Source organism: Trachypithecus francoisi, unplaced genomic scaffold, assembly GCF_009764315.1.
Source record: "Trachypithecus francoisi isolate TF-2019V2 unplaced genomic scaffold, Tfra_2.0 Lachesis_group10, whole genome shotgun sequence".
Classification (NCBI taxonomy): domain Eukaryota; kingdom Metazoa; phylum Chordata; class Mammalia; order Primates; family Cercopithecidae; genus Trachypithecus; species Trachypithecus francoisi.
Window position 1 is genome coordinate 67,704,339 of NW_022681455.1, and position 27,992 is coordinate 67,732,330.

At 39.3% G+C, this 27,992-nt stretch overlaps 1 protein-coding gene and 1 pseudogene across 8 annotated transcripts in view; both read left to right on the plus strand.

Annotated features, from left to right (window-relative positions):
• The window catches only part of SMAP1 (small ArfGAP 1), a 201,727-nt gene that overhangs the window by 4,817 nt on the left and 168,918 nt on the right, over positions 1 to 27,992 (plus strand). The window contains exon 1 of one of the 8 annotated variants that reach the window (XM_033217592.1): positions 3,776 to 3,808. The exons of the other annotated variants lie outside the window; for them this stretch is intronic. The gene's annotated coding sequence lies outside the window, so the exon portion shown is untranslated. Of the gene's footprint in view, positions 1 to 3,775; positions 3,809 to 27,992 lie in introns of those variants that run through there. 8 annotated transcript variants of the gene reach the window in all.
• On the plus strand, positions 22 to 27,991 carry LOC117088279 (annotated as a pseudogene).

Genomic DNA, 27,992 nt, shown 5'->3' on the forward strand with positions numbered 1-27,992 from the left:
CGGCGCTCAGGGCCCGAGCGGATGCCTCGGCTTAGCCGGCAGGCCCCTGCCATGACTGTAGGGCGGGTGGCTGAGCGGGCGGGCGCGGGGCTCCTGTCGACCCTCAAGTCCGCCAGAGGCGGCGGCGAGGTCAGGCCGGCAGGCCCTGTCAGTGGCCCCAGCCTCCCCTCCTCCCCGACCCCGGGTTGAGCAGGTGCCGGAGTAGCGATGCTCGGATCCTCCACAGGGCTGGGGGTAGGAGCGGGGCTGGGAGCGCGGAACTGGACGCGGGTCTGGGCAGAGCTTAGGGTTAGAGAGTTGCCCTCCTAGTTCTGCTCATAGCTATCTCTGTGGGTGGGGCCGCCCTTAGGTCTCGATCCCCTCTTCTACCCTCCGGTGTGACCACGTCCTCCCTCTCCGGTCTCGAATTCTTGGTCTCCCAGACAGAGCCCTACCTGCCTGCCCACCTGACAGCTTTTGTACAAGGCTCTTGTCTCTGCCTCCTGAAAAAGAGTATGGTGGTCTTTTTCGGTGGATTTGAGTTTTACGGAATAAATTAATTGGAGAAAGGTCTTTATTAGTAGTAGTATTGTTTTTTAGTCTGGTTGTTAGCCAGAATGAAGAGGAATTTCATTACATGAATCTCTTGGAGGACAGTGGGTTTATATTTCTGAAGATTTTAGTACTTAGGTTTTCTCTGACCAGCTAGTTTGGGAGAATATGTGGACACTGATTTGTGTACCTCATAAATGTTGAAGGTTCATTTTAAAGATCTAGAGACAGAAAAGACCTAATTTTAGTTTGTTCAGTTGGAGGGCTTCTGCCTCAGCCTTTGAAATAGAGATACTATTTTTAGCTGCTATGTTTTGTGTTTGGAGATCTGATTTATGTTTAATGTCTTGCAAGTAATCTCATCGGAAACATTTCTATTTTTTTTTAAAGAAATGTCTTGTGTAGTTAATAAAAGATTGCGTCTATTTTTAATTGGTTTATTTCGTTATTGGGCGAGAAATAGGGTAGTTCTCCAAAGCAGGAGACAGTCTCTTTGGGGAATGCCCTTTAAGATTTCTGTGTTATTTGACTTAGACTCTTCCTGAAGCTTTACTGTTCTTTCTCAATACTATATAAATGAGTCATATTTCAGTAGGCTGATAATATTTGACTAGACTGAGCCACACAGCATCAGCAGGTTTCTTCACTGTCATAACAGGTACTGAATTACTGGAAGAATCATGTGGGAATACTGTAACTAGATTATTTTTATGAAGCACTTTTCAATATAGTAACTTGACTGAGTCAAAATTATATTTATCCTATGTAACCTTTTCAGGTGATGAGTTTTTACACAGTGCATGCCTGGTTCTTGTAATATTTGTTTTCCTAGTAACTTGATTGTGTGTGGCTGTTTGGGAGTTCTGTACTGTATTGAGGCTCAGTCGCTTGCTTTTCATTGACTGCACTAGTAAAACACTGAAAAATGGTCTTTTAAAAGGCCAAGAAGAAGAAAGACGCTGAAGTTAAAAAGTACACATTTTGTCATTTTGAGTAATAACATGATTAAGTAGAGATGTTGGTACATATTAAATCTGTTAATTAAAAATTGAATAGTAACAGTTTCAGAATTAACCTTCCTTCATCTACAGATATTGTGAAAAATAATTTAATTTTTGTTCAAATTTCTGTCTCCAGAAAAGTACTTTATAAAATCAGATTTTCACTAATGCTTTCTAAATAATACAGATTTAAAAGAGAATCATGTACTTCTTAAATTAGGATCAAAAGTTTTACTTCTTTGCACCTGAAGAATAGGAAGTATTTGTTTTGCTCAATGTTTGTATTGCCACGGTATATATTGAATGAATGTCTTTTGTATTTTGGTTTTGTCTGGCCTTTTGTTGGTTTACTTGTTTTGAGAAGTGAGGGATGTGGGAGAGAAGAGAATGGTATCAAGAGTACAAGGGTGCAGCTTGAAGGGCATGAACTCCACAGTATAATTTACAAGGATTTTTTGTTGTTGTTGCTACTAAATCTAGAAGAATATTAAAATGATCTTGTAAATTATTTCAATGTGTTATCTTGATCTTTCAGGCAAAAAAATCACAGGTAAGGCCACTTGTTGGTTTAATTAGACTTGATTTCATAGTTGTAATTGAAAAATTTGACATGGTAGAGCAATTGATGTAAATATATTTTTGCAGTTTTTGAGTATTTGGTAAAGTTGAAGTACATTACGGAGGCTTTTTTAGTAGAATTCTCGGCTTGTTACATGATTTTGGATCTATATGCTAGGATGACATAATAAATGTAGTACTTTTAAAAGATATGTTAAGGATCTTACTCTACAGCTCAGTTACTAAGAAGTTTCATTCTGTGTATGCATTGATGTTTTCTTCACTGTCTAGTAAATTGCATCAAACTTTTCATGTACTGTATTTCAAAGTTATTTCCCAGTTAACTTAATTTTCTTTCTTTCAAAGAAGATTCTTCCACTTTTCTTTGGGAATATGTACTGAAACTAAAGCTTAGGATTTGAGGTCCCTGTATTATCTTGCCTTATAATAGTTGGTAGAGGTATGTCAGTTGGGTTTTGACATTGTCTTACTGGATCACCAGCTTGTGTTTCCTGGATTGACAGTATTTAAGAAGCAAGGAAGGAGAAAAGGATGGCATAGGCACCAGTTTCCTGCTCTTGATGCTGCTCTTACCAAATCTGTTGAACAACTGGAGAATTTAAGAACAGGCAGATGGAACTACTCCTCTTCTCTCCTAGCTGCATTCATGACTCAGTGGGAGTTTAAAGCAGCTCTTGTTGGTTATTAGTTGGTGACACTTTAGGGAGCAGTGAGGACTGAGAACGCCTTGCCAGCTTCAAGTTTAGTTTTCAGCATTTAAAGTGTTGTCTACAGGTAATCGTAGCTTGGATTTTTTTTTTTTTTTTCCCACTTCTGTATTCTTTCACATGCTCAGAACAGGGCATCTTGTCCTGGACATCAGGAGTGGCCTGAACTAGTGGGTAGGGCTCCTAGAAAACATCACTGGGCTTGGCAGGCACCACACTGACATACCCCATGCTTGTTAATGTATATTTCTGAGATTTTAAAAATGCAGAAATGCATTCAAGATCAGCCTGACCAACATGGTGAAACCCTGTCTCCACTAAAAATACGAAAAATGTTAGCTGGGTGCGGCAGCAGGCACCTGTAATCCCTACTTGGGAGACTGAGGCAGGAGAATTGCTTGAACCTGGGAGGCAGAGGTTGCAGTGAGTGGAGATCGCACCGCTGCACTCCAGCTTGGGTGACAGAGTAAGACTCCATCCTGGGGGGAAAAAAAAGCATACAGATAAAATTCACTTTGAGACGTTCCTTCCCACAGTCCCCTCTCCCTAGCCCCTGGCAGACACCATTGCATGTTCTCTCTCTATAGGTTTGCCTGTTCTGGATATTTCATGTAATACAACATATGGACTTTTGTTTCTGACTTTCACTTCGTATGTTTTCAAAGTTCATTCATTTTGTAACGTGTTGGTACCTCATTCCTTTTATGGCTGAATAATATTCCATTGTATGGACAGACCACAATTTATCCGTCTATTGATGAACATTTGGTCTGTTTCCATCTTTTACTAGGTTTGATTTTGAGCATATTTAAATTGGTATGAAAGTGAGTCTCTTGCCCATTCAATTTTAGGTATCAGAAACATAACTCTGGAGATTGTTTTGTTTAGCCTGTATGATATTGAGAGGGTAAGCTCCTTGCTCACATCAAACACTGGTTTCTTCATTCCGCAGATCTTGACTTGAAGACACACTGTTAGATACTGTATTAGGTAAGAGAGCTAAAAAAATTTGTAAGACCTAAAGGAGTTTGTTTAGTGTGGGTTTTGTTTTTGCAAATAAATAATTCTAAAATAATGTGCTAAATGCTTGTAATAATGGTTGTAAGAAATAACTACCTCTAAACTTATTTTGGGCTGTTGTTCCCCTTGCACCTTGACTTTTGCCTACTGGTGGTCTTTACAGTTCCTAGAATGCTGTTTCAAGACCTTTGCACGTGCTGTTCTTCTGCCTGGGAAGCTTTCTAACAAGTTTTTGCCAGCTCAGCTTTTGCTTATCTTTCAATTCCTGCTTAAATGTCTTTTCAAGGGAAGTAATTCTCCTTGATCCTCTGAGATTAGATTAGGTTTCCGTTTATAGACAAATGACAACACTCTGGATCTTTTATTGCACTTATCACAATTAAAATTAAACATTATTTAGGTGATTATGGGGTATACTATATCCCTGTTGGATTATAGCTGCAAGAGAGAAGAGATCTTGTTTATCTTGGTTAGGGTAGTATCCCCAGTTTTCATTACATGTGGTAGGTAAATGTAACTTAGCAAATATTTTTTGAATGAATGAATGTGTGAATGAATGAGCACAGAGCCCCAGGCAGGCAGCAGGGTGTGTGAAAAGGAATGCACCTGTGAAAGGGAGTGGCATGTGGAGTGACCCTGTTGGACAGTCACAGAAGGAGTCTTCATTTGAGCTAGGTTCTGAAGGTGGAGTGGGATTTCATCAGATAGAGAAGGAATTAAAGGACACAGCTGCACACACAAATGTACCAGTATGAAAGAACAGAAGAAGTTTCCATATGGCCCTTACTAGATAAGCTTTCTTTAAGCATGAGCAGTTTTGGTAGTCTCAGGCCAGAGGAAGAACTGGGATAGTGAGGATTGCAGGCAAATCCTGAGTTAGGAGATGTTGTACAGTGGTCCAAGAAGAGGGTAAGAGAACCTAAATTCACACAATGTCAATGTGTAAGTCAGGGTATAGAGCAGGAAACAGATCCACTGTAGCTATTTTCAGGAATCAGGTACTTACCAAGTCCTCAGAAAGGCTGGGAGGAGGGAAAGTCAGGGAGCCACTACTGAACTGCTTTCAAGGCCACGCATACTGCCACTGCTACCACTGCCCCACTGTCATAGCTGCTTCTCACCCATGAAACTGGCACGCTGACTGGGGAATAAGGCCGATGGTGCTGCAACCACTTAGGGTCTGTAGACGTTTTTTGTTAGTTGCCCTTCCTGTAGGAATGTGGCCTCTGTCCCGCTTGTGCTTTCCATGTGCAAATAATTGGCAGAACCTAATTATGTCCAATACCTTGCTTTCAAGGGAGTCTTTTAGTTTTATAACCTTTTCAAAAAATATAAACATGTGGAGCCCATTTGATTGCAAGAGCTAATCGAAGAGTTCATGTTTTTCATTAAGTCTTCGATATTTTAGAGTTGTTACATTTTAAGATGTAGTAATTTTTACTAAAAAGTAAAGTTCACCTTGGGGACTGGTGTTTATTATGCTGTTGATGCTTATAGGACAAATTTATATAAGTAAAAGTCTGATTATAATTCACTTAAAGAAATTTGCCAATCTAAAAGTTTCCTCAAAATGTGAAACTTCAGTCTGATGGATCTGTTGTTCTTGTAATTCTGCTGATCTTGAGGTTTTTCCTGATTGTGCAGAGCCGTGGTATCAGAGCTGGGATGGAAACCATTGGTCTCTGACTCATCAGTTTAAAACTTGGGCAGCATGTTGTCTCCCCTCCTTTTATTCTTCACAGTTCTTCTTTGTCTTTTTTTTGTTTGTTTAGCATAACACATTCAGTACTTGACTTTGTTAGTTAAGGAGACTTACATCTACTAATTTGTTGTTGTACTATATATATATGTATATATATATCTTTCTCCATCTTTATTAACCTATAACGGACTCGAATCCATGCTCTCTTTAAGGCAGAGTGGAATATTTGAAATTATATACTTTATAAACTCAAGGCTTTGGCACTTTTTTTTTTTTTTTTTTGGTACAGGTTCTCACTCTGTTGCTGGGCTGGAGTGCAGAGGTGCGATGTAGGCTCACTGCAACCTCTGCCTCCCTCGTTCAAGCAATCCTCCCACCTCAGCCTCTCAGGTAGCTGGGACTACAGATGTGTGCCACCACACTTAGTTAATTTTTGTATTTTTTGTAGAAACTATGTTTCATCATGTTGCCCAGGCTAGTTTTGAACTCCTGGGTTCAAGTGATCTGCCCGCCTCAGTCTCCCAAAATGCTGCAATTACAGGTGTGAGCCACCACACCCAGCCCCTTTTGCTTATTTCAAATTCTTCTACTAATAGTCTTTCCAAGGATTAGAATCAAGCCATTTTAGTTCAGTTTCTCAATTTTCTCAATGCAAGAAGATCAAAGAAACTTGGAGGCCATTTTGTAATTATTATCAGAAGAGTTGACTGCCTTACATTCTTACCACTATAAAGAGTTAATTTTACAGACATTTAGTTTTGTTGATAAATCAGTATTTTCTGGGCACCAAAAAGATTAAGTACTACGTTAGATACTACTGTGTGTGTTAAAAAAGTTTTGGATGCCGGCTGCAGTGGTTCACGCCTGTAATTTCAGCACTTCGGGAGGCTGAGGCGGGTGGATCATCTGAGGCCAGGAGTTTGAGACCAGCATGGCCAATATGGCACAACCCTGTCTCTACTAAAAATTCTGAAATCAGCCAGGTGCGGTGACACACGTCTGTAGTCCCATCTACTCAGGAGGCTGAGGCAGGAGAATTGCTTGAACCCTGGAGGCGGAGGTTGCAGTAAGCCGAGATTGCACCACTGCACTCCAGCCTGGGCAACAGAGTGAGACTCCGTCTCAAAAAAGACAAAAACGAAAAGTTTTGGGTTATAGTTGTCTACAAGCTAATTAGAGATCTCAGTGGACATGAAACAATTACTAGTTCTAATCTATGTTTACATTGGTAGATTCATTAGAAGTTTAGAGATAGGATAGCTCCATTGTGACCTGGAGAATGTTTTAAAAAAAAAAAAAAAAAGCAAATAATAACGTTACATATATACTCACAAATTACAGTTTTTTTTTTGTTTTTTGTTTTTTTTTACAAGAGATGATATACGTCACACTTTACATTTGTTAGCTCATTTAATCCTCAAAACAACCTTTGAGGTAGGTAATATTATTATCCAGGAACACAGAACTTAAAGTAGTGGAGCCAGGAATTTTTTCATTAAAAAATTTTGGGAGGCTGGGAGCAGTGGCTTACATCTGTAATCCCAGCATGTTGGGAGGCCGAGGTGGGTGGATCACTTGAGGTCAGGAGTTTGAGACCAGCCTGTCCAACATGGTGAAACCCCATCTCTATTAAAAATACAAAAATTAGTTGGGCGTGGTGGTGCACGCCTATAATCCCAGCTACTGGGGAGGCTGAGACAGGAGAATCACTTGAAACCGGGATGCGGAGCTTACAGTGAACTGAGATCATGCCATTGCACTACAGCCTAGGCAACAGAAAAAAAAGCTTGGATCGGGGTGACTGGCACTTTTTTAGGAGCTGGGGATTAGCAGGGAATAGTTAGTAAGGTTCATGCTCGGAAGGATCTATTAGTCATTGGTGTGGAGAAAAGAGTTAACAAAGCAGGCCTCACGGCGATTGGCTAACATCTGAGGGGGATCTTGGGGATGGTCCCACCACCCTAAGTGATAAGAGTCTGTCATTGTACCTAAGTTGTTTGTATAATGAATGTGGTTTATGTTGAATATCTGCTTTTCTTCTGGGATTCTGGAATTGGCATATGTGGCAGGAAGGGGTACCTACATGACCAGTTTCCCTAATAATCTTTGGCCCTGAGTCTCTGATGAGATTCCCTGGTTGGCATTATTTTACATGTGTTGTCATAGCTCACTGCTGGGAGAATTAAGCGTGCTCATTGCAACTCCACTGAATGGGAGCACCTGGACGCTTGCTTATAATTTCCCCTGGACTTTTTGTGCCTTTCTGCTTTGCTGATTGTGCTTAGTATCTTTTTGCTATATTAAATATTAAATCATAAAGATGAGTACAACTGTATATTGAATCTTTTGAATCTTCTTAGCAAATGACTGGACCTGAGGTTGGTCTTGGGGACCTCGAAGCATAATTGGTAATATATATTTTCTTCCAGTATATTATACAGCACATGTTGGAGCCTCAGCATATTTCTGCTGGCTCTAGAACCTAGCCTGCTAATAAGGGTACAGTCTGGAGGAGCAAGGATGAGCATTAGAGGCTTTTATAACCTGGGAAAATTGTGGTTTTATTGAGATGAGATAGGGGTGGGAATCTGAACTGTGGAGTCAGTATTTGAGCCCAGGAGAGCTAGCCTGTGCTGTTAACTATGTTTGATGGTATGCTAGATAAAACACCTATTTTTGTTGTAGAAATTTTGTGATGTAAGAGATTGTTGTTAGGAAGACTATCGCCTTCAGCTAACTTAAGGTTTTTCTCAGATTGTTGCCAAATGTGTTCAAATGTGGGCAATATCTTCATTTTAGTTTTCCTCCTTGCATTTAAGTGCAGAACCACCATAGCTTCAAAATACCAATTTAAACAAATTGGGGCTTTTATCTCATCACTAAACTTTATTTTATTTATTTATTTTTTCCTTTTTATAGAGACAGGGTCTTATGCTGTTGCCTAGGCTGGGGTGCAGTGGCGTGATCATAGCCCACTGTGGCCTCTAACTCCTGGGCTCAAGTGATCCGCCTGCCACAGCCTCCTGAGTAGCTGGGACTACAGGCTTGTCACCATGTCTGGCTAATTAAAAAAAATTTTTTTTTGTAGAGTGTGGTGGGGAAGGGGCCTTGCTATGTTGTTTGGGCTTTTAAACTCGTGACCTCAAGCAGTCCTCCCACCTAGGCCTCCCAAAGTGCTAGGATTAGAGGTGTGAGCCACTGCACCTTGCCTAAACTTTATTTTAGAAACTTACTGAGTCCACAGATAAGTGCTTTAGTGTTTTTGTTTCTTGGTTTTTTGTTTTGTCTTCCATATGTATATATATATATATTTTTCTTTTTTTTTTCTGTTTTTGCAGCTATATCCTTAGGTCAGATACTGATTGTATACCTGGGCTTTTTAAACCATAGAAACAGCATGATAGAATTGAAAGAACGCTAGCTTGGTTGAGCAAAGCTAGGTTTCAGTCCAAGCTTTGCCTCTGCCTTGCTTAGTGACCAATTGTCCTTGTTCTCTTTAATCCTTATTGCAGAGATTTATTTCAACCTTGTATGATGTGTGTTCTTTCTTGAATCCCAAACCTTGTCACTTCTATGTCGGTATTGACTGGCATAGTGTTTTCTACTGACATGAAAATTGTATTATTGAGAGTTTATTTTTTGGGTCCTATTGAGATTTGTATTGCCATCAAACTTATAGTTTTTATTTAAAGCTTTTCACTGATGATTTCGGTCTTGCTGAGCAAATTTACCTGGTATTATCTTTAATTATCCCAAGCTATATCACACAACTCATAGGACTCTTCCCCACAGATTGAGGAGTCCTTTTGTCCTTTTGTTTAAAACTTTTTCACTGTAATGGTTTCTTACTATTAATGTCAGTATTTTCTACCTCAGATGTTAGGTACAATTGTGTTTAACTTGGAGTGGCATTTAGTTGCAGTATCATATAGAAGTGATTTTTAAAATTTTTTCACATAAAACAGAGCTTACAGTGCTCTTGGAAACATTTTAATTTTATGTTCACATATATTTTGAGTGATAAATGTGAGAACCTTGAGGGTCCAAAGGAAAGAGAATTAAAAGTAATTCTAATAATCTTCCATTCTCTGTGGCCCCTATACCCCAGCAATTTTTGGTCTGCATTTCACCAGAGATCCAAGTGATTGATGGTAGACCTTCAGATGCCTGTCACTGATCTTTTATAAAGAGTAACTTTCATTGAGCAGTGATGAGCTCAAGCCTAAACTTAAGAAAATAAGGGGAATTCTGGAAAATAATATTTGGGATAGCTTTATCTTCCATTGTAGGAAAATTCATAAAAATTATGGTTTAGTCTAGGTGTTATTTAGTTCATGCATTTCTACTCTTGGAAGTTGCTTTTGGTGTAGGGTGATGATGGTGCACAGTGACAAAAAAATTAACAGAAGATTGTTTGAGTGAAATGATCATCACCAGTATATTCATTTCCTATTGCTGCTATTAAAAAATCCCACAAATTGAATGACTTAAGACAAATTTTATCATTTTAGCAGGTTTCGAGGTCACAGTTCAAAAAGAGTATGATTGAGCTAAAGGCAAGCTGTTAGCAGGCTTGCATTCCTTCTGGAGGTTCTAGGGGAGAATCTGTTTTCTTTTCCAGCTTGGAGAGGCCACCTGCATTCCTTGGCTCATGGCTCCTTCCTCCATCTTTGAAACTAACAGTGTGTCATCCTTGATTCTGTTCCTCCTTGCCCCCCACTTTCATTGTTACTTCTTCTCTGGCACTTTTATGACCCCTGTGATTACATTGGGTTTATCTGGGTAATCCGGGACAACACTGCCATCTCAGAGTCCTTAAGTTATTCACAGAGATTCCAAGGATAGAACAGGACATCTTTGGGGGCCATTATTCTGCCTACCAGAGTGGATTTGTGATAAAAATTGTACATGGAATCTAGATTTTTTTGTTTTTTTTTTGTTTTCTTGAGGCAGAAGTCTTACCCTGTCACCCAAGCTGGAGTGCATTGGCACGATCTCTGCTCACTGCATCCTCTGCCTCCCGGGTTCAAGCGATTGTCCTGTCTCAGCCTCTGGAGTAGCTTACAGGTGTGTGCCACCACACCTGGCTAATTTTTGTATTTTTGGTAGAGACGGGGTTTTGCTATGTTGGCCAGGCTGGTCTCGAACCCCTGCGCTCGAGTGATTTGCCCGCCTTGGCTTCCCAAAGTGCTGGGATTACAGGCTTGAGCCACCGTGCCTGGCCAGAATCTAGATTTTTGTAAGTGGTACTGAGTTGGATATATTTAAGATGGTATAGGTTGATGAAGTACTACTTAAATTAGCCTTTCTCACAGGACCTATTTAAAAATACATGCACGTAAGAGTCATTTAACGATCTCTTTGCGATGTTATCATTTATGTAGGAAGTCCTAAGAAACTTACAGAAAAGGGATTAGAATGAATAATTGAGTTTATTAAGTTTACAGAAATGAAGTGACTGTAGAAAAAGTAACTCATACACTAGCAACAAGTAATTGGAAGTTGAAATAAAAATTACAATTTACAATAGCATAACAGTATGAAAACTGTGGGATAAATTTAACAAAATATGTGTAAGACCTGTATACCGAAAATTACAGAAGATTGCTGAGAGAAATTAATGAATACTGTACCTAAAGAAGTGGAGAGGGGTATCAGAGATATCATGCTCATGGATTAGAAGACTCAATATTTTTAAGATGTCATTTCCCTCCAAATTAATCTCTGGATTCAATATTATTCCAGTCAGAATCTCAGAAGGCTTTTTTTGTTGTAGCTGACAAACTGATTCTAAAATTTTTAATGAAATGCAAGGGACCTTCCAAAATCAAAGCATTGAAGAAGAAAAAGAATGTTTGAAGTCTTACACAACCTGACTTTAACAGTTGTTAAAAAGCAACAGTTATCAAAACAATGTGGTATTGGTGTAAGGGCAGACATAGATCTGTGGAACATAATACATAGTCCAGAAATAGACTCACATATTATGGTCAGTTTTTTTTTTTTTTTTTTTGAGACGGAGTCTCACTCTGTCGCCCAGGCTGGAGTGCAGTGGCCGGATCTCAGCTCACTGCAAGCTCTGCCTCCCAGGTTCACGCCATTCTCCTGCCTCAGCCTCCCGAGTAGCTGGGACTACAGGCGCCCGCCACCTCGCCCGGCTAGTTTTTTTTTTGTATTTTTTAGTAGAGACAGGGTTTCACCGTGTTAGCCAGGATGGTCTCGATCTCCTGACCTCGTGATCCGCCCGTCTCGGCCTCCCAAAGTGCTGGGATTACAGGCTTGAGCCACCGCGCCCGGCCTATGGTCAGTTTTAACAGAAGTGCCAAGGTAACTCAATGGAGAGAAAGGATAATTTTTGTCAACAACAACAGAATGTATAATACCTTGAATCTTACCTCACACCATTCACAAAAACTAATTTGAGATGGATCGTAAAACTAAATTTAAGAGCTAAAACTATAAAACTGCTAGAAGAAAACATGGGGGAAAATCTCTGGGACCTTGAATTAAGCAAAGGATTCTTGGATGGGACACAAAATTACATTCCATAAAGTTAAAATTGAGAAAATGAACTTCTTTTTTTTTTTTTTTTTTTTTGAGGCGGAGTCTCGCTCTGTGGCCCAGGCTGGAGTGCAGTGGCCAGATCTCAGCTCACTGCAAGCTCCGCCTCCCGGGTTTACGCCATTCTCCTGCCTCAGCCTCCCGAGTAGCTGAGATTACAGGCGCCCGCCACCTCGCCCAGCTAGTTTTTGTATTTTTAGTAGAGACGGGGTTTCACCGTGTTAGTAGCCAGGATGGTCTCGAACTCCTGACCTCGTGATCCGCCCGTCTCGGCCTCCCAAAGTGCTGGGATTACAGGCTTGAGCCACCGTGCCCGGCCATGAACTTCATCAAAATTAAAAACTTTTGCTTTTCAAGAGACACTTAAAAGTCATAAACTGGCTGGGAAAAATATTGTATCTGGTAAGGACCTTTATTCAGAATATCTAAAGAAATAATGCAACTTAATAATAAGACAAAGTTAAAACAAGCACTTGAATGTTCACAGCAGCTTTATTCATAATAGCCAAACACTGGAAACAATTCAAATGTCTATCAGTTCATGAATGAATAAAGAAAATAGTGCATTTGTACAGTGGAATAATGTTTTGCAATACAAAGCAATGAACTAGTGGATGAGTCATAAAAACATTCTGTTTAGCAAAAGAATCCATACACAAAAGACTATATAGTATAGATTACAAATACATGGATTTCTTGGTTTTTTTTTTTTTTTTTTTTGTTTGTTTGTTTTTGAGATGGAGTCTCACTGTGTCTCCCAGGCTAGAGTGCAGTGGTGTGATCTCAGCTCACTGCAGCCTCCACCTCTCGGGTTCAAGTGATTTTCCTACCTCAACCTCTCGAGTAGCTGGGATTACAGGCACGCGCCACCACACCCAGCTAATTTTTGTATTTTTAGTAGAAACGGGGTTTCACCATGTTGGCCAGGCTTGTCTTGAACTCCTAACCTCAGGTGATCCACCCGCCTCGGCCTCCCACAGTGCTGGGATTACGGGCGTCAGCCACTGCGCCCAGCCATAATTACATGGATTTCTATTAAATAAAAGGATAAAACTTACAGGGACAGAAAATAGGTCAGTGGTTTGGGATGAGGGAGTTTATTTAAACAAAATACAGTGCATAGGCTAGGAATGGTGGCTCACACTTCTAATCCCAGCACTTTGGGAGGCCAACGCAGTTGGATCACTTGAGCCCAGAAGTTTGAGGCCAGCCTTGGCAAAATGGCGAAACTCTGTCTCTACAAAAAGTAAAAAAAAAAAAAAAAAAAAAAGCTGGGTGTGGTAGCACGTGCCTGTGGTGCCAGCTACTTGTGAGGCTAAGGTAGGAGGATCTCCTGAGGAGATCAAGGCTGCAATGAGCCTGATTGTGCCACTGCACTCCAACCTGGGCAACAGAGTAAGACCCTGTCTCAAAAACAAAAACAAAAGAAAATACAAATACGTTGTTTACTTCTTTTGCTGAAGTTAACAGTTACTGTAGATTATGTAGCAGTTTCTCAATTCTTTTATTTGAATTTTTGTAACATATACACTCCTAAAGTTTTTTTTGTCTTCCTTGAAAATAAATTTAATGGTCTGAGTAAAGACTTTGCAGAAGTGATACACTTCTTGATACTGATTTAAAGAATGAAAAATCTTTGGTGCCTTTTTTTGTGTGTGTGTTTTTTTGTGTGTGTGCCAAGTCAATTAGAATACTAATGAGTGCTTTGAAAACATTATGGAAAACAGTGGTTTAATGTTTTTTTCTTGAGGACTTGTGTTATTCATACACAGTTCTAAAGTTGCTTATGGAATCTTTAGAACATCAGGTTTTTTGGTGCCTCTAGGTGCAGGATTTTCTATTAGGTGCTAATAGGGCTGCAGGGATAGCCAGTAGAGTTTCCTTTTTCATGACTAAGAGCAGCAAGCTCTCTAAGAAGCAAGTGTGGCATATTTAGGTAATATGTTAATGCAAGGTTTAGAGAAAATTTAAAATACATATGAAATGGTTAGCTTTTGACAGGAGAAAAAAGATCAGGAAGACTGTGGATCAATTTGTGAGAGAGTACGATGGGTCTGAAATGTGAGGGGTCAATTAGTTGATAAAGTCATTTGCTGAGAATAAGGATAGTGGGACACCATAGGGGATTTAAGGTTATTCTTTGCACAGAATTTTTTTTTTTTTTTTTTGAGATGGAGTCTTCCTCTTCACCCAGGCTCGAGTGTAATGGCGCTATCTTGGCTCACTGCAACCTCTGCTTCCTGGGTTCAAGCGATTCTCCTGCCTCAGCCTCCCAGGTAGCTGGGATTACATGTGCCCACCACCACACCCAGCTAACTTTTGTATTTTTAGTAGAGACGGGGTTTTGACGTATTGGCCATGCTGGTCTCGAACTCCTGACCTCAAGTGATCCACCTGCCTTGGCCTCCCCAAGTGCTGGGGATTACAGGCATGAGGCAACATGCCCGGCCTTCTGCACAGAATATTGGCTAATAGTCAGTGTTTTAAAATACTTTAAAAATTTGTAAAAAATAATCCCTCTCCACTGATTGGTATGTTTTCTAACTTTTGTGATTGCATATACTGCTGCTACAAAGCTTTGTGTGCACACTTTTTTCTTCAGAATAAAATCTAAGGTCTATGTTAAAGAGTATACCAGATTAAAACCTGTTTGATCTGTATTGCCAGAAGTGTTGGGACCAGTTTACTTTCCCACCACTACTATCTAAAATGGCTAGGCGAGTGCTGTGGCTCATGCCTGTAATCCTAGCACTTTGGGAGGCCGAGGCGAGTGGATCACTTGAGGTCATGAGTACATAACCAGCCTGGCCAGCATAGTGAAACCCTGTCTCTACTAAAAATACAAAAATTAGCCAGGCCTGGTGACACACGCCTGTAATCCCAGCTACTCGGGAGGCTGAGGCAGGAGAATCTCTTGTACCTGGGAGGCAGAGGTTGCAGTGACTGGAGATCATGCCACTGTACTCCAGCCTGGTGAGAGTGAGACTCCATCTCAAAAAAGGAGTTGCTGACTTATTGTACCCAGTCTGTTACTGGGCATTTGTATTTTTAAAAGGCTTCCTTAATACAGTTGGTGAAAATGTTATACTATTTTGCATTTTCTTGGTACTCTTAAGATTGAACTTTTTTTTTTTTTTTTTTTATTTGAGACGGAATCTCACTCTGTCGCTCAGGCTGGAGTGCAGTGGCACAATCTCATCTTACTGCAGCCTCCGCTTCCTGGGGTCAAGCAGTTCTCTGCCTCAGCCTCCCGAGTAGCTGGGATTACAGGCGCCCGCCACCATGTCTGGCTAATTTTTTTGTATTCTTGGTAGATGGGGTTTCACTATCTTGACCAGGCTGGTCTTGAACTCCTGACCTTGTGATTCACCCGCCTTGGCCTCCGAAAGTGTTGGGATTACAGGTGTGAGCCACTGCGAATATTGAACATTTTTAATGCGCTCATTGGTCATTTCTATTCTGTTAGGATTTGCCCCTATATTTTAGGAGGGTGGGATTGGCAACCCTTTTCACATTTCTCTCTTGACCAGTCATTGGGCCAAGAGAACACAAAATTCCAGACAACATTCATTCTTCTGTGTATCCTGGTAGGCTGTACCATTCATCTCTATATTGCACCCATAAGACCATGAATAAGTGGGTTGAGCATTTTGGAAAAATATTTTCAGTTTCTGATCTATATCTATATATTTTTTAGTAATTATGGAATTGTTGAAAGTTTAGACATAGAAGAGACCTGTATGGTATCTCTTCGAGTCTTCTATACTAGAGAGATAAAAGAGGCTAAATGACTTGTTCAAAGCAATGGAACGGTGAGAGAACATGGGAGTGAACCCAAGTCTTCTGGAAATCTGTCTGTTACTTTGTCAGGTCACATATTAATGTGTTACCCTTGACCTTTACAAAAGATAACACCCAGCTTTTTAATCTTTTCATTCTCTTTAAATTCAGTCCTTGTGCACAGTGAGAAGGGAGGTAAATTGTGGGTTTTTATGCTTAACCAAACTGTTATTTATGTAATGGCAGTATATTAAGAAGATAATTAGTTATCAGAGTGAGCAAGGATTATCTATTATTTAACCAGTTTATTCAAACATAAATTTGGCAGTAATGTAAACATGTTTTCAAAATTTGGGATGATATTTGTTTGTCATCTACAATGTTAACTAGGAACAAATGGTTATCTCTTGATATAAATCTGTAAATAGCGTGGAAAATAAGAGGTATTTGTAAATATTTTTGTGTTTGAGAGATTGTACAGATAGATGGAAAGCACTAGAGCATTGGTGAAGGGGTGAACAAAATAAAGAGGGCTTTACTGTGCTTAATCAGATTTTTGAAAATTTAAGCTGATTTTCTTTTTTTTTGAGACAGAGTCTCGCTGTGTCGCCCAGGCTGGAGTGCAGTGGCCGAATCTCAGCTCACTGCAAGCTCCGCCTCCCGGGTTTATGCCATTCTCCTGCCTCAGCCTCCTGAGTAGCTGGGACCACAGGCGCCCACCACCTCGCCCGGCTAGTTTTTTGTATTTTTTAGTAGAGACGGGGGTTTCACCATGTTAGCCAGGATGGTCTCGATCTCCTGACCTCGTGATCCGCCCGTCTCAGCCTCCCAAAGTGCTGGGATTACAGGCTTGAGCCACCGCGCCTGGCCGCTGATTTTTTTTAAGGATTCTCAGTCACCTGGGCAAAGAAATTTTTGATTTGACAAGGGGTAAACTTTAAGACCATCAGGTGAAACAAGGATTATGGATTCTTAAAAATTAAGCTTCATTTCTTCTTTTATTTTATAACATACTAATGACCACCAAATCCTTAAATGATCACCAAAGTTCAACTTCTTTGCCAAAGTAAACTAACACTTAAAATTTTCGGGGGAATGAATGCTGCATGTGTAGATTTTATTAGTTCCTTAAAGATCTTTCTGAGTTTTTCAGTGTCCTTATGGTATTTTGAACTTGTTTACATTTTTATTCCTTCTACCCAAGTTTACACGATAAAGTAAAAAAACAGTAGTTATATGGTAATATTTCCTCTGTAGTATTCTTCCTCCAGTTGTATGTGGGTTGGTAGTCACTGCTCTTCTCTTATCTTTGAGAGGCAGGCTAGTTTGATAGGGAAAACATGGGCTTTGACAGCTCACTGCTCTGTTTTGAAGGCTCAGCTCTCCCACTGCTGGCTCTCATTGCTTTCTTTCCTTTCACTCCCTCCTTCCTTCTTTGTGGTAGGAGTGTGGTATTTAAACTTTATGAGCCCCAGTGTCATTACATGTAGAATGGTAATACCTGTGTCACAGGGTTGTGAGGATTAACTGAGCTCGTGAAGTAATGTCTGGCACAAAGTAAGGGTTTGATACATGAGTAGGTGTTTGGTAATTATGCCAGGTCTTAGTTTTTTTTTGAGCACTCATTCATTTTATCACTTTGCAGGAAGCATTTGTGAATTATATTTTGTTTGGTAAAAAATGTAGTTGAACAGATTCTGAGACTAGGCCCGTGCAAAAATACTTGATGGAAGCCTCAGGAAAATAAAGTAGTTAATACTTTTTTTTTTTTTTTAACTTTTTATCTGCTGGTTCACTAGAGTAGACATTAGTGAGGGATGCACAGCAGAAGCCCTACCCTGTCCTGCCCTGAGGAGCCTTTACTTTAAAGAGGCAGGCCATAAACACAGAGTGTATTCTGAAAAGGGTAGCGCAAGCATTAGATGTTAAATAAATTCAGAGAAAGTAAAAATCACCAAGAATGGGGGTTGGGGAAGGTTTTTAATAAAAGAGGTAGTTCTTGAGGAAGAGTGGAATCAAACTTAAAGGAGAATGGCAAAGTTCATGTAGGAACAACCAGGTAAACAGGTTTGTGCGTATACTTAATGGACGTGCTTTGTACGTACCTTTCTGAAGGCAGGTGTAAGTACCGAGCAGAAATGTCCGGGAGAAAAGAGACAAAGGGACAATTGTTGATTTGGGAGTTACCTGCATAGAAGTGTTTCCTAAAGTCCTGTTACTCGAGTCAGCACTTTAACCAGGGGGTCAATGATGAAGACTTTGTAGAGGCGATGGGATGAAGTAGAATCGTCCCATTCTTTGTGAAGGAAGACTACAAGGAAAACCAGAACAGAGAAGCCTTGGGAGAAGAGTTTTTTTTGTTGTTGTTTTTTTGACATAGAGCCTCACTCTGTCACCCAGGCTGGAGTGTAGTGGCATCACAATGGCTCACTGCAGCCTCAAACGCCTGGACTCAAATGATCTTCTTACCCCAGCCTCCCAGGTAGCTGGGACTACAGATGTACACCACCATGCCCAGCTCATTTAAGACATTCTTTTTGTAGAGACAGAGTCTTACTTGCTATGTTGCCCAGGCTGGTCTCGAACTCTTGGCCTCAAGTGATCCTCCTGCCGTGGCCTCCCAAAGTGTTAGGATTATAGGCATGAGCCATTGCACCCTGCTAGGGTTTTAAGTAGGGGATGTGGTTAGGAAAATTAAATGCAATACAGAGGATCAAAGGAACTAGAAAAGGCCATTTGATTTTTGTATTTTTTGGTAGACATTAAAACTATTTTCTAAGCTCTTATGAAAATTTCTGTTGTGAAGCTAAACCCAAATTGCTTCAGAGTCTGTTTTTTATCTGCTATGCAGTGCAGTAAGATTTAAGAAAGTGAATCTTTAGTATTCTGATGCTCTTCTTAGGCAGTCTTTTGCCATTTTAAATGCCCACGTTTCATTGCTTGTTTTGTTTTCTGTGTTTAGTTTACTTTTGAAACAAATGCTTAATTTCTCTTGGAATTCTGACAGCTTATGTGGTCTGTGAGGAAAATTGTTTGGAATTTGTTTTGTAGCGGAAGGAATGTTATTAATATAGGTGTAAACGGCCCTTGAAATAAGGCTTAATGGAACTTTTGTCAGGGTTACTTTGTTTTGTTTGAGGGATTATAGTTAACTCTTGAATAAACTGATATAGTTGACAAAAATTGGTTTCTGGGAGACTTGGGGTACTTTTGAAAAAAATATGTTCTTTTTTAGCACATTTGCTTTCTTATCTTACAGAAGTAAAATTCTTTTTGTGTAAATGAATATAATAGTGTCTTTTGATTTAGTACAATTGGACTTCTTAAATATTTGAATATGGTATATACCAAGTGGTGGTTTTATAACATATATCTGCCCTCTGCTGGTCAAAATGCATTATTGCTATGAATTTAATAACTAGTAATTTCTTTGAATGTAATAATACTCTGTAATTTCAAAAGTAGGCATAAAACTAAACTTGGGAAAAAATACCCTTATTGTTTGAAGAGAGTACTCTCTTTGGGACAGTTCTGCACAATGAATTATTCTGCCCAAAATGCCAGTAGTGTCCTGATTGAGAAATATTGACCTAATATATTGATGATGATGATTTTTTTTTTTTTTTTTTTTTTTTGAGACGGAGTCTGGCTCTGTCTCCCAGGCTGGAGTGCAGTGGCCGGATCTCAGCTCACTGCAAGCTCCGCCTCCCGGGTTTATGCCATTCTCCTGCCTCAGCCTCCCGAGTAGCTGGGACTACAGGCGCCCGCCACCTCGCCCGGGTAGTTTTTTTGTATCTTTTAGTAGAGACGGGGTTTCACCGTGTTAGCCAGGATGGTCTCGATCTCCTGACCTTGTGATCCGCCTGTCTCGGCCTCCCAAAGTGCTGGGATTACAGGCTTGAGCCACCGCGCCCGGCCGATGATGATGATTTTTGCATTTTGGCTGTCTCTGTGTGTTTTTTTAAGTTTCTCTGTAAGTTCTTGGTTTGTCCTGTCCAATGTGGAAGTCACTAGCCATAAGACTATTTAACCGAATTTAAACGTTCACTTTCTTAGTTCCACTAGCCATATTTCTAGGCTTAATAGCCACTGTGGCTAGGAGCTAATGTGTTGAATAATGCAGATTATAGAATGTTTCCAGTATCATGGAAAGTACAGTTGGACAGTGCTGTTTTAATTTTTAAATTTTAAAAAGTGAGGATTATCATTTTAATGAAGTAATCATTTTCTTAAATTTGTGATGAATTTCTTTGCCATGTATTCTTTTCACATAACAGCAGTTTCTCAAAAAACAATTCCAATTAACCAAGGGAAATATATTTTGTAGGATTTTAGGTTATTAAGATTTTGTTGTACCATGTAATTTGCTGTAACATATATTTATTGCTGAATGATTATAGTACATTTTTCTCAATGTGGGGCATTGAGTATTTCTAGTATTTTGCTCCTCTGTTTGGAAGAGTTAAGTTAGGTTAAAAATAATGGTCATTTTTTTTGACACCATTTGGTTGAGATAATAGCTTCTTTACCCTTTTGGTGCATGTTTGGGATGGAAGGAAAGCTATAAATCAGAACATATGTAGAGAAACTATAATGTATGAATCACAGTTGAATATATGTTGGATGATTAAAGATTAAAAAATATATAGACACTTGATCCAGTTTCTCCTAATGGTAACATCTTGTAACATTATAGACGAATGTCACAATCAATATACTGATGTTGATACAACCCACCAATCTTACTGTGACATCTACAGTTTTGCTTATACGATAATGTGTGTGTGTGTGTTGTGTGTGTGTGTGTGTGTGTGTGTATTTTTATACAATTTTATCACAAGTGAAAATACATATATCTGCTACCATAGTCAAGATATGGAACAGTTATATACCACAAGAATCTCTTGTGTTGCCCTGTTGAAACCACACACATTTTTCTCTGTCCCACCCCACCCATCCATTCCTAACCCATAGCATCCACGAATCTTTTTTTCACTTCCAAAATTTTGCCATTTCAAAATGTTATATAAATAGAATCATGCAATATGCAACCTTCTGGGATTGGCCTTACTCGGTGGAATTCCTTCAAGACACGTCCAAGTTGTTGCATCTGTTAATAGTTCTTTTCTTTTTATTAAATATAATTTTGTGATATGTTTGTACCATAGTTTGTTTAACCATTCACCTGTTGAAGGACCTCTGAACAGTTTGTAGTTGTTTACTATTAAAAATAAAGCTGTATAGATTTTTGTGTGGATGTACGTTTTTATTTCTCTGATAAGTGCCCAGTAGTGCAGTTTGCTGGGTTGTATGGCGATTGCATGCTGAGATCCATAAAAAAAGTGCCAAACTTTTCCAAAGTGGTTGTACCATTTTATATATCTAATAATGATGTAAGCCATTTAGTTTCTCCATATCTTTGCCAGCATTTGGTGTTGTGACTGTTTTTTATTTTAGTCATTATGTTAGATGTGTTGTAATAGTGATAATGGTTTCCATTTGGATTCTTCTAGTGGTTTATGGTGTTGAACATCTTTCATGTGCCAGTTTTCCCTCTGTATATCTTCTTCAGTGAAATGTCTGTTCATGTTTCATTTTCTAAATAGATTTTGTTTTTTATTGTTGGGTTTTGAAAGTGCTTTATATATTCTAGATACTAGTCCTTTGTCAGATATGTGCAAATACTTTTTCCTACTTTGTAGCTTATCTTTACATCCTCTTCACATGGTCTTTCATAGAAGAAAAGTAAATTTTGAAGAGGTTCAATTTATTAATTTTTTTAATGTACTGTGTTTTCAGCAAGTCTAAGTACAATTTGCCTAACCCTAGATCCTGAAGATTTTCTCCTATGTTGTTTCCTAAAAGTTTTACAGAGATATGTTTTACATTCAAGTCCATGATCAATTTTGAGTTTCATTTTATATATGATACAAGGAATGGATCAAAGTTTTTTTTTTTTGCATATGGATATATTTGATCCTTTGAGAACATTTTTTTTTTGAAACAGAGTCTTACTCTATCACCCAGGCTGGAGTGCAGTGGTGCGATCTTGGCTCACTGCATACTCTACCTCCCAATCTGGTTCAAGTGATTCTCATGTCGTGCCTCAGCCTCCTGAGTAGCTGGAATTACAGGCGTGCGCCACCACGCCTGGCTAATTTTTGTATTTTTAGTAGAGATGGGGTTTCACTATGTTGGCCAGGCTGGTCTTGAACTCTGACCTCAGGTGATCCACCTGCCTTGGCATCCCCAAGTGCTGGAATTATAGGTGTGAGCCACTGTGCCCGGCTTGAGAACCATTTCTTGAAAATATTAGTCTTTCTCCTTTTGTACCTTTGTAAAAAAGTTAATTGACCATATATGTCCAGGAGGGAGCACTTCTGAAATTTATTATGTTCCATTGACCTGTTTGTCTGCCTTTATGCCAGTATTGTATAGTCTTTATTACTGTAGCTTCTTAATAAGTCTGGAAGTAGGGTAGTGTAAGTCTTCCAACTTTGTTATTTTTTTCAAAATTGTTATGGCTATTCTAGGTTTCTTGAATTTTCATATGAAGTTTAGGATCGCTTTGTCAGTTTCTACAAATAATCTTAGATTTCAATGGGGAATACTTTGAGTCTGTAGATCCATTTGAGAGATAATTGACGTCTTTATTAATATAGAGTCTTCCAATCTGAACAAAATGTATCTGTCCAATTATTTAGATCTTATTTAATTTTGCTAGGCAGTATTTTATAGTTTTCAGTGTATGGGCCTTGCTTATTTTTTGTTCGATTTTTCCATAAAATTTTATTTTTTAATGCTATTGTAAAAGATGTTTTTAAAATTTTACTTTCTGATTATTACCGGTATATAGAAATACCCCATCCTGGCTAACACTGTGAAACCCTGTCTCTACTAAAAAAAAATACAAAAAAAAAAAAACTAGCCAGGCGAGGTGGCGGGCGCCTGTAGTCCCAGCTACTCGGGAGGCTGAGGCAGGAGAATGGCCTAAACCCGGGAGGCGGAGCTTGCAGTGAGCTGAGATCCGGCCACTGCACTCCAGCCTGGGCGACAGAGCGAGACTCCGTCACAAAAAAAAAAAAAAAAAGAAATACTATAGGTTGCTGCACACTTACATCTTGCAACTTAGTTAACCTCCCTTATTTGTTTTCATCGCTTTTTTCGTGGATTCTGTTAGATCTCCTACCTAGACAGTTACCATCCTCGAATAAAGGCAATTTTTGCTTTTTTTCCAATGTGAATACCTTTTATTTCCTTTTGCTGTTTTATTGCACTGACTAGAATCTAGTAAAATAGAAGTGGTGAAAGTGGACTTGCTTGTCTTGTTCCTGATACTAGGGGAGAAAGGGTTCAGACTTTATCTTGTATGTAAAAGTCTTACAGATACCTTTTATCAAGTTGAGAAAATTTCCTTTGTTGCTAGTTTGCTGAGAATTTTCATCAGAAATGTATATTGAATTTTATCAAATGCTTTTTTACATCTTTCGAGATGATCATATAGTTTTTGAATTATTATTTTTTGTTTGTTTTTTGAGACAGAGTTTCGCTCCTGTTGCCCAGGCTGGAATGCAATGGTGTGATCTCGGCTCACTGCAACCTCCGCCTCCTGGGTTCAAGCGATTCTCCTGCCTCAGCCTCCTGAGTAGCTGTGATTACAGGCATGTACCACCACGGCTAGCTAATTTTGTGTTTTTGGTAGAGATGGGATTTCTCCATGTTGGTCAGGCTGTTCTCGAACTCCCGACCTCAGGTGATCTGCTCGCCTTGGCCTCCCAAAGTGCTGGGATTACAGGCGTGAGCCACTGCACCCAGTCGTTTTTAAAATTCTTTAATATATTAAACTGCATTGTTTTTCACACATTAAACTTTGCATCCTGGCTAACAGTGAAACGCCATCTCTACTAAAAATACAAAAAAAAAAAAATTGCCGGGCGAGGTGGCGGGCGCCTGTAGTCCTAGCTACTCCGGAGGCTGAGGCAGGAGAATGGCGTAAACCCGGGAGGCGGAGCTTGCAGTGAGCTGAGATCCGGCCACTGCACTCCAGCCCGGGTGACAGAGCAAGACTCCGTCTCAAAAAAAAAAAAAAAAAACAAAAAAAAAACTTTGCATTCCTGGGAGAAACTACACTTGGTCATGATGTATTACCCTTTTATATATGTATTTGAATTTGATTTGCTATAATTTTACATATTTTCATGAAGGGTATTAAACTGTAGGTTTCATTTCTTGTGATATCTTTGTCTGGTTTGGTATCAGAATAATTTTAGGCTCACAAAATGAATTAGGTAGTATTCGCGTCCTCCCCATTCCCCTCTTCCCCACTGTTTTTTTCCCCTCAATTTCTGGAGGAGTTTATATAGAACTGACACTATTCCTTAATTGTTTGGTAGATTTCCCCAGTAAAGCTATCTGGGCCTTGAGTTTTTGTTTGTTTTTTTGCTGAACAGATTCAGTTTATTTAATAGATAGTAGGCCATTCAGATTATCTTTTCCTTCTGGAGAGAGCTCATTTGTGTCTTTCAAGGAGTTGGTGCACTTATAGCATAAAGTTGTTTATAATATTCCCTTATTATGATATCTGTAGAATCTGTAGTAATGTTGCATCTCTGTTTGCTGATATTGGTAGTTTGTATTTTCTCTTTCCTCTTCAGCCTGGCTAGAGATTTACCGATTTTATTGATGTTTTAAAAATAATCAGTTTTTATTTTCATTGACTTTTTTGTTGCCTTTTGGCTTTCTGCTTCACTGATTTTTTAATTTGTATGGGTACATATAATAGTAGGTGGATGTATTTATGGGGTAATGGGATATTTTGATATGGGCATACAAAGTATAATAATCACATCAGGGTAAATGAGGTTTCCATCACCTCAAACATTTATCATTTCTTTATGTCACAAACATTCTAATTTTACTATTAGTTATTTTAAAATGTGTGATAAATTATTGTTGACTCTAATCACCCTGTTGTGTTATCAAATACTAGATCTTATTCATTCTAACTGTATATTTGTACCCATTAACCATCTCAATTCTGTGGCTCTCTGCACCAACCTCTTCCCAGTTTCTAGTAATCATCATTCTACTGTCTATCTCCGTGAGTTCAATTGTTTTTTAATTTTTAGCTCCCATAAGAGTGAGAATGTGAGAAGTTTGTCTTTCTGTGCCTGGCTTATTTCACTTAATATAACGTCCTCTAGTTCCATCCATGTTGTTGCAGATGACAGGACCTCATTCGTTTTTATTGCTGAATATAGTACTCCATTGTGTATATGTACCACGTTGTCTTTATGCGTTCCCCTGTTGATGGACACTTAGGTAGCTTCCAAATGTTGGCTATTGTGAATAGCACCACAATAAACATGGCCATGCAGGTATCTCTTCAGTATAATTATTTCCTTTCTTTTGGGCATATACCTAGTGGTGAGATTGCTGGATCATATGGTAGGTCTATTTTTAGTTTTTTTGAGGAATCTCCATACTGTTCTTCATAGTGGTTGCACTAATTTGCATTCCCACCAATAGTGTCCAAGGGTTCCCTCTTCTCCACATCCATGCTGGCATTTGTTATTTTCTGTCTTTTGCATAAAAACCATTTTAACTGGAGTGAGATGATATCTCATTGTAGTTTTAATTTACATTTCTCTGATAATCAGTGATGTTGAGCACCTTTTCATATACTTGTTTGCCATCTGTATGATTTCTTTGGAGAAATGTCTGATTAGATCTCTTGCCCATTTTAAAATCAGGTTATTATATTTTTTCCTATGGAGTTGTTTGAGCTCATTATATATTCTGGTTATTAATCCCTTGTCAGATGGAGAGTTTGTAAATATCTTATCTCATTTTATGGGTTGTCTCTTTGTTGATTGTTTCCTTTTTTGTGCCAAAGCTTTATAACTTGATGTGATCCCATTTGTCCATTTTTGCTTTGGTTGCCTGTGTTTTTGGGGTACTACTCAAGAAATTTTTGCCTGGGCAGAGTTTCCCCAATGTTTTCTTTTAGTAGTTTCATAGTTTGAGGTCTTAGATTTAAGCCTTTAATCTATTTTGACTTGAATTTTGTATATGGTGAGAGATACGGGTCTAGTTTTATTCTTCTGCATATGCATATCCTGTTTTCCCAGTACCATTTATTGGAGAGACTGCTCTTTACCCAATGTATGTTCTGGGTCACTTCATCAAAAATGAGTTCACTGTAGTATGTATGGATTTATTTCTGGGTTTTCTATTTGATTCCATTTGTCCATGTGTCTATTTTCTTTCTTTTTTTTTTTTTTTTTTTTGAGACGGAGTCTCGCTCTGTTGCCCAGGCTGAAGTGCAGTGGCGTGATCTCGGCTCACAGCAATCTCTGCCTGCCAGGTTCATGCCATTCTCCTTCCTCAGCCTCCTGAGTAGCTGGGACTACAGGCGCCCACTACCACACCCGGCTAATTTTTTGTGTTTTTAGTAGAGACGGGGTTTCACCGTGTTAGCCAGGATGATCTTGATCTCCTGACTTCATAATGCACCTGTGTCTGCCTCCCAAGTGCTGGGACTACAGGCGTGAGCCACTGCGCCCAGCCTATATGTCTGTTTTTATACCAGTACCATGCTGTTTTGGTTACTATAGCTCTGTACTATGATTTGTTTTTGTTTTGGTAGGCCGTTTTAGAAGATCTGTAGTATAATTTGAAGTCAGGTAATGTGATTCCTCCAGTTTTGTTCTTTTTGCTTTGGGTTGCCTGGGCTATTCTGGGTCTTTTGTGGTTTCATGTAAATTTTAGGATTTCTGTGAAGAACGTCTTTTTTTTTTTTTTTTTTTTAAGACAGAGTCTTGGTCTGTCGCCAGGCTGGAGGGCAGTGGTGCAATATCCGCTCATTGCAACCTCTGCCTTCCAGGTTCAAGCGATTCTCCTGCCTCAGTCTCCTGAGTAGCTAGGACTACAGGTGTGTGCCATTACAGCCAGCTAATTTTTGTATTTTTAGTAAAGGCGGGGTTTCACCATGTTGGCCAGGATGATCTCCATCTCTTGACCTCATGATCCACCCACCTTGGCCTCCCAAAGTGCTGGGATTACAGACATGAACCACCTTGCCTGGCCATCATTGTGTTTTAATAGGGATTGCATTGAATCTGTAGATTGCTTTGGGTAGTATGGACATTTTAACAATATCAATTCTGACAGGTGGAGAGGCCAGGTTGGCTAAAGCTTTTGCCTCCAGCTTTGGAAAATGACATTGGGGGAAGGATGGAGGGGTTGAGAAAATGAAAAACTGTGAGACCTGGAGGTTGATTTGAGACTCATACATTTAAAGCAAAATTGGTTAAAAATTTAAGGGGTTTCTTGGATATCACTCAAAGTATTGAAGATGACCCACTTCTGGATACCCAGCTTCTCTTAACATTACTCACTAGAAGCTCATTTTAGACCCTGATTCTTTTTCCTACAGTCCTCATAGAAAGTCTTCTCTTGTTTATTCATGTTGTGTTACTTTTAGCGTTTTTAACAGATGTGGTTTGTTCTTACCCTAATCTAAATGAAGACAGGTGCCCAGGATACTACACCAACCCTCTTAAAATTCAAATGGTCGTAATCCTTGGGAAAGTTATCTTGTGGTGGATATTCCATTTACATCTTGAATGGTATATCCAATATCACCACAGCAAAGTCAGAAATCGAGGCTATAACTTGATCTACTGATGTATAAGGCATCTCAAAGAATTTGCATTAATGATACACTCCACTGGTGGCAATAATTATCTTCATACTGTGTTGCAGCAATTCCTTCCTGGAACCCAGCAGATCAGATTATATATTGATCTCCTTCTGGCCATCCTGGCTCTGGAGCTGATCTGTTTTCTGATGTATCTGCTTATTTACGCAGTGAAAATCTGGAAATTTAATAAAGCTAAACCATATCCTGATGTACTTGAAGAGGGAAAAATCTATACGTAACCCAGCGGTATTACCTTGGAGACTGGATTCAGAACTATTTGAAACCTAGAAGAAATTGTTGAAAAGCAAGGAGACATAATAGTATATATGAAGTGACACAATGAAGTGTTGAGTGACTGTTGGCTCTCACTTCCTTGGACCTAGCCTGTTAGCCAAGTAGAATGTGAG